The sequence below is a fragment of the Triticum dicoccoides genome, chromosome 3A, assembly GCF_002162155.2.
Source record: "Triticum dicoccoides isolate Atlit2015 ecotype Zavitan chromosome 3A, WEW_v2.0, whole genome shotgun sequence".
Taxonomy (NCBI): Eukaryota; Viridiplantae; Streptophyta; class Magnoliopsida; order Poales; family Poaceae; genus Triticum; species Triticum dicoccoides.
Window position 1 is genome coordinate 557,204,141 of NC_041384.1, and position 8,043 is coordinate 557,212,183.

Here is an 8,043-nt window from a genome sequence, read left to right on the forward strand (position 1 = left end):
TCTGGGCTAAACATTGAAAAACTCTGCAGTGCTCACACCTCAAAAACACAAATACTGCTCGAGCTGCTTGGTCCCAGCTGTCGGTCGCTTATTGTGCAATTCTCTTGTTTATTGACTAGTACTACATAGGTTGACAATGGTGTGGGACCGTGATGTCAGGAAACCAAGGGGAAGCAAAATAAATAACTCCAGCAAGCGCTTCCACCTCTGCCTCGTTGTCTCCCGTGGAAACCCCTTTCCTCCTTTTTTTTGTTCGGGCAAGGACTAATGCATGCAGCACGTCCATGCGGTTATTAGGCAAGAAATAAAAGCGCTTTGCATGCTATGAATTACGATGGCCTGCATGGGTAGCTAATAAGGCATCCTCTTAACTGCTGTGATTAAATGTTGTGTTTAGAAGAGAGAAATATTCTTCTTTTCCACCAATCTACTTGCACCTAGGTCGTGATGCACCTTCTAATATGACTTATTCACCTAGACGGAGGGAGTATAGTTATATATATATATATATATATATATATATATATATATATATATATATATATATATATAATAAGGAGGCACTTGCGTACGTGAGGCTATGGACCTGGTGGGTCCCCATTGTCATCCTCTCCAAGTAAAGTCATCTCCTCGCCCGCGCGCGCTTTCCGCCCGAAACAGTCAGCGCCGCCCGCCCCGCTTCCTGGTGCAGGCGATTGCTCCGCCTTCAAACGACACAAGTGCCGTCCGTCCATCTGTCGCCCACATTAATGATACGCGGTTGCCGAGGCAGTTACTCCGGCGCCACACATCCGTCCCTTCGCCCGCCCACCATTGCTATATAAACTGCTGCGCCGGCCATAGCCGCAGTCATCCGCATCCGTTCCCTTTCTCCTATCCACACCACTACTGCCTACCATGGCTTCCTCGCACTCCAGCGCTCTTCGGGACGGGCGGACGATGGACCACAAGGAGATGGCAGCCATTGCTGCCGACCGGCTGGCCGGCAGGCAGCCGGAGGACGACGACGTCCCAATGGAGAACACGGTAGTCGACGATCCGGTGCCAACCCCCTCCTCCACGCCATCCTCGCCGGTGCATTGCACCATGACCATCGGCGAGGCCCGTGTCCAATATATGGACAGTGTGAGGCAGATGCGTCAGGAGCAGTTCCGGGAGGCGCAGGCCGACGCCGCCTACAACCACCATCTCCTCCAGGAGCGTCTGCAGGCGGAGGAGCAGATCGCCGTGTAGCGGGCGGAGCAGGTGGCGCTGCTCGACTCGTACCGCTTTGCCTGCAAGGGCCGCCTCGAGCGCTGGCGGGAGCACATGCGGGTGGCGGAGGCTGCGGCCCCTACAAAGAGGCTAGCAAAGAGGGCGATGAAGCGGGGGAGGCACTGTTTGGTGAGACCGAGGACGAGGCAGAGGACAATGCCGGCTCCGACGAGTCCCCGCTCCGCTGGCATCGACGAGGCCCTGCTCTGGCGAGGCCCCGCGGTGCCAACAACGAGGCAGAGGACACCGCCGGCTCCGCCGAGGCCCCGCCCCGCCAACAACGAGGCAAAGGACATCGCCGGCTCAGCCAAGGCCCCAACCTGCCGGCAACGCGGGGGAGGATTTCCACCGCTCCGCTGAGGCGCCGCCCGCCGGCAATGAGACAGAGGACATCACCGGCTCTGCCGAGGCCCCGCCCCACTGCCAATGAGGCCGCGCCACACAGAAAACGAGGAAGAGTAGAACATGGTAGGTCGCCGCCGCTCGGGTCCAAGTAAGGCCACCGCTGCTACCCTCTTGTTGAAGCCAAGCTAGGCGGGTTGACCATTGACGGCCGGTTAGCTTCTTGGCGGCGACGTGGAGTCGGGGAGTTCTGCCGGAGAGTAACGCTGCTTCTACTTAACTGCTGGTGCAGTTGGTTGACTGACACGTGGGCCCAATAGGCCACATGTCAGTTATGCAACTGCACGTGCAGTTAAGTCACTCAAGCTTCTATTCGGCTCAGCGGGACACGGGTGGGTAGCTTCGGTTAATTAATTATACCTCCAGCGCACCCCTTTTTAGTTGAAGAATGTATGAAATGTAATGAAATCTGGCATGTTTATATGAAATCTGACCATGTATGAATGAATTTATTTCGATTAGTTCGAATTCCTGTATCACTGGCATTGGATGAACATGCAAAACAATATGTACTAGCATTATTCCCAGGGTGATCACCTCGTTTGCATCAGTTTCACATGTACTCCCTCCGGTCCTTTCTAGTCTGCATACGAGTTTTGTCTGCAGTCAAAGTATCTCTACTTTGACCGATCTAAAAAAGTATGCACTTTCACAATGTGCAAAGTAAAAAGGAACAAAAGGAGTACAAAGAGTTTGAGCAGGTTTTTAGCGTTTCTTTACATTGCAATAAAACACACAGGCCTGACAATTCATAGAGAACATTCAAAACAATTGATGATTATGCATCCCAGCAACTCACATGTCAGAGGCAATATTTACTTCACAACTAAAGAATAAAGAAAAAATTGATCGACGCTCCTGACAGCAAAGGCGTCCCATTCGAAAATATCAAACACATGTCTTGCTAAAATCAATGAGCAAAATTTGACAAGGTTGTCCCATTCCAAAATATCAAATGCCTACGATTGTGGAATGGGCAGGGTTTGCCATCAGTTCGAACATTGACATGGCACCTCGTGCTAAATAAAACAGCTGTTCTTTTTGTGCAGTTCCACCAAAATCAACCAAATTCGCTCGTAGCTTGTATGATTTTTCCCTTATATGTTGCAACGCCTTGAACTTATCGGCACCTCCTTTCTTGTGGTGGAAATGAATGATTCGATGTATTCATGAACATTTTGTGCAGTTCCCATTGAAATCAAGCTGAGCACCCCTGTTTGCACAAATACAAAAAAGTGATTAGTATAGAGCAAACTGTACTATGAATTGACAGTTTCAACAAGCACATACATGGTCCATGTAGAGCACACTTTTAGAAAAATGGAACTCACCAGAAAGAATCCTAGAACAACATTGTACTCGCGCATCACAGCAAAAAATGGAGATTTTGTCAGTCCTTTTGAGCTGAAGTTAGTTTGGTCTTGTGGGGAGTAATGTAACCATCCTTCAACTGCTCCTTCTAATGATAAGATAGACATGGCTTCTTCATCCTGGCATAATCGGAACTAGTCACTTCACGTACTCCATATTCTTCTTCAGAGGAAGATGATCCTGTTGTGCAAAGACAAGAGGACTACTAAATGCTAGCATCACTGTTTGCTCGAAAAAAGGAAAGGAATTATTTAAAACAACACAGATGAAGCACTTCTCAAGGACAACACCACTTTTTCATGACAGCACCAGGAGTTGATTTTTGTTTTTCTTCCCCTTGTTCTTCCCCTTCATCACTTGTTCAATAAAAAACAAGCTTTGCCTTCAATGTAAGATTTGGCATGTCAATTAGGGAGCACAAGTATAGTACTAAACTTAATTTTCTGATGAAAGTGGCAAAATACAGGCCGACAGTTGTGAAATATCCTTATCTTACCTCAATGGGATATTACAGTGCACATACAGATTGGAAGTCTTGTCTCCATTTGTGCAGTTCACTAAAATCAAGCAAAATTATCGTACAAGTAGCACAACATATGAATGCACACTACAGAATCATGTGAAACAAGGCTAGTACTGACCTCTCATGATGCGGAATTCAAACAACTCACAAGAAGAAGATCTGAACCAAATTTGCCTTAACGGATAGGAAGTAAGATCTCCTCTTGTGCAGTTCCACTAAGATCAAGCAATCAAGCAACGTTGTCGGTGTGACATTTTGCAAAAGTGTTTTGTGCAGTGCAACAAAAGGTCACAATGGCAACGAGGTGAAGCAGATAATCCTGTTTACACAAAGGTGCAAAGGAAACAATTAGTGGTCAATAACGGTGGATGACACAGAAGCCAACAAAAAGAAGCATATACCTTATCTAAATGGGAAAGAAAGCAGGAAAATAGCATTTCTCAAACGGTGGCATTGATTAATATTAACATAGAGATTATATTAACAATAAAATTTGTTAAACATGTAATTTGCTTTTAACTGTGGCATTGCATCAATTTTGCAGCGGCATTATTAGAGGGTGTTTGTTTACAGGGACATTTTGGTGTAGGGACTAAAAAAACTCCGTGTCAGTCCGTGTTGGTCCCAGTTTTGTTATCAGACGCCTTTCCCTATGTGAGCGCAGCAAATCTAGTCCTGCTCAAACTCTACAGCCTTGTCCCTTCCTTTCCTTTTTGAACTAGTACTTTCTCCCCTTCCTTTCCTTTTTGAACCACGTCCTAGATTTATGCGATACAACTTTCCCCACTACTTTCCCCCATTCCTTTCCTCTTTGAACCACGCCCTAGATTAATGCTATACAACTTTCCCCCTTCATTTCCTCTTTGAACCACGTCCGAGATTCATGCTATGTACAACTTTTCCCACTCCTTTCCTCTTTGAACCGCGTCCTAGATTCATGGTATACATGCAGCTAGAGAAATGCATGTGGAGTAAGTAAATTATACCTTAAGGTTCTTGGGGCGTCGTTCGGCAGGCGACGGGATGGCGGCGAAGAATAAGGGGTCGGAGGCCCTCCCACGCCGCCACTGGGTGGAAAGTGAACAGCTGCGCCGGTAGTCCCTCGCCGACGGCGACATCGTTAAGCCTCCTTCCCTTCCCGGCGGACGGATCCTGCCGGCTCTTTGAGTAGAAGTGAGGGGAGAGAGAGGCCAACGAAGTCTTGTTTAGATCTGGAGAGGGCGAGAGAGTGTGAAGAGAGCAACTACAAGTGCTGAGGCTCTAGCGGGAGAGAGCGAGAGAGTGTGAAGAGAGCAACTACAAGCGCTGAGGCTCCAGTGTGTATATATATACTGGAGAGAGAGTGTGAAGCGTGCAAACCCTAGAAAACATTTTGACCAGTCAAAGAATCCTCCTGGCACAAATTATGCTCAAGTGTAGTTATCGAACCCGAGACCTCAAGTTTGATGAGCGAACAGGCTAACTAGCTACAGAACCCTCCCGTTATGTTCAACGAGAGGGAAATAACCTTTTATACATTCCTGAATCCTTATTACAACATGCACACAAATTTTGGGCACTTGTATTCGACTTAAGTCAGTGTGCCACCGTATCTCGTATACTTATTACTCCCTCCATCTAGGTGTAATAAGTCATGTTAGAAGGTGCAACGGGACCAAGGTGCATGCGTGTGCGCGCGCGTGTGTGTGCGTGTGTGTTTAACACCATGTGTGTGTTAGAGAGAGCGACGGATCGACCTCCTCCTACAGAGAGATGTTGTGTAGTGTACGATTTTAGCCACGAGAGTCGGTGCATCCTCTCGTTTCCGGGCGTGTCCGGTAGGGACATGCGGACAGCTGCCACGGCCGCTCCTGACCAGCCTAGCCCACCCAAAGCCCCTCCATCGCCCGCGCGTGCTTCCCGCCCGAAACGGTCAGCGCCGCTCCAAGGAATTGGTGCCGCATTCATGCCCGGGCAGAGCGGACGTGACCTCTCACTGGTGCAAGAGTGATGGTTGCTTCGTCCGTCCAACTTACTATTGGGTCTATGTGATTTGATGGCTCATTGGTCTTTATTACTGAGGTCGTAGGACTGTTGGATGTCCCACGCTTTCGGCGAAAGGAGGTATACCTACTAGATGACAATTTTCTCCATTCTTACAGCGGAGGCATGCAAGAGCAGTGAAAACACGCAGGCTTAGTGATCCACATGTGGTTCATGGTGAAATCTCTACAAAGACTTATATTTAGGAACGGAGGAAGTACTAGTATAGTACGTACTGTAATTTATCAGCGAGATAAATTTGTACAATGCTATGAAGCTTCCAGCTTCTGTTACATGTATCTTGCGTCCAAGGTTGCCCGTTGCAACATTTCATCAAATACAAAGGAGACTAACATGCATGCTATTGCATCTCAATGATTGACAGATCATAGCAAATATGTACTCCCTCCGTTCCAAAATAAGTTTCTCAACTTTGTGCAAACTTTGGTACAAAGTTGTACTACTACTAAAGTTGACACTTATTTTGGAACAGAGGCATCTAAAGAAAAAAACGATCCATGCAGTCCCTAGCCATTGAACCGTGAACCCTGACCAGGCTTGAATTTGCTGGCAACGTTCGAGCTTCCTAATAAACGAAGTTTGCAACCTTTTGACCGTCGGATCATTTTGTGCAGTTTCACCAAAATCGGGATGAGCATCCCTGTGGCAAAGAAATTGAACAAGCGTGATTAGAATAAGATTACTAGGACTAGTTGATGAGACATAAACTCATCACAAATACAGTACGTAGAAGCCAGTAGAGGTATGTGCGGGGCAAAGAAGTAGAGAAATATCCACAGGGAGTGATGTGGGCAGCTGGAGCAGTGGTGCAAGCCGGCTGTAAAGGGAATTGTACCTGAGGGACGTAGCTCAACCTTGAGGAGGGCGGCGGGAGGCAGAAACTGCCCACGTCGCGGAATTGAGCAAGGGACGAAGGCAACCTCACCGGCTTTGTGAGAGAGAACGGCGGGGACCCCTTATCGGGATGTGCCGACAGTGATTTTTCGCCGTCGGCGACGACCACCGCATCTACACTAAGCATCCACCCCTTCCCCAAGCAGACGTGATTCGCCGGGATGTTAGAGATGTGGCCACCATCATTTTGTGCGAGAGAGTGTGAAGAGAGCAACCCCAACAAGCAACCGTGTAGGCTGGCCTGTCCTGACTATGTATATAGTGGAGCGGTTTCCTTTTCTCTCCATATGAACCTATCATATTGCGTATGTGCCACTGAAGAAAAAAACTTTATTTATAAATGACGCGGCACCTACTACTCGTTCTCCTATAACCTTGCGCTTGGCATCTCCAAGATATTAACCTTGCGATTGGCTCTTCGCCTCTTTGGGAAGTCGAGCAATAATGGTAGTGCAGTATATATCGTTCTGGCTGTATGAGACCGAATGAATTGTTGCACGTCCACCACGTGGGCAAGGGTCGAGGGGCGAGGGAGAGTGCTACATACAGAGCAAAATGAGTGAATCTACACTCTAAAATACGTCTATATACATCAGTGTTTGGAGTATGTACTAGTAGTTCATATTGAAATCACTAAAGGACATATATATTCCAAACAATATGATAGTATAATCTCTATAACCAAGGTAGTAGGGACGAGGAGTAAACGGAGGGAGTAGTAAAATTTTCTCCCCAGGCTGCGAGCCACTACGCGCGTGGGCGAGGGAGCGGGCGTAAGGCGTGGTAAGCAAGCTTCACCTCATCCTGCGAGCCACCGCGCCCATGGGCGGGGGAGACGGCGTACTAAGCAAGCTTATCCTCATTCTACGAGTTGACGGGACACATCAAAAGTACTCCAGTGTATAGAGCCTTGCCTCTAAGGTAGGCCCCACATGTTTTGCCTCTTTTTTTAACATAACATGTCAAGTCGCAATTTGTTTGTTCACCCATGGTAGACGATCCTCCCTCCACCAAGTGGACAACCAGTACACGTGCCAAATTACCACGTGGGCTGCCTTTTTCGTACAGAAATGAGCTCCACCGTGTACCCGCACGGGTGTGGTTGGGAAAGAGATGGGAGTACGTGCGCCGTGCATGCACCTCTTCTCTTCGTGCATGCCCCCCACCTACTTGGGGTGTGTGTGAGAGATACAAACCGCGTTCGTGAGTGTTTTTTGTTTTGGGGTGGGGGTGGGGTGGGGGTTGATTTCGTGAATTATTTGTGGGAATATGTGTCGATGACATCTCAAACAAAATTTTGCATGCAATGTGTGTGAAATGGAGGCCTATCCATATCATACATAGAGGGTCGGGCAATCCATGAGAAGAGAGGGAGGGGTCATAGCTATCGATAGAGTCAAAGAGAGGATCAAGTGGGTGGGTGCGAGATCGATGAAGAAGCCATCGAAATTGTTTGTGTGTACAAGTCAAAGCTATAGGGCGACTAGCCTACTGGAATGTTAGAGGGCACACGTCAAGTTTGTGTGTGGCAGGGAGACATGACTAGAGCGCTCGAT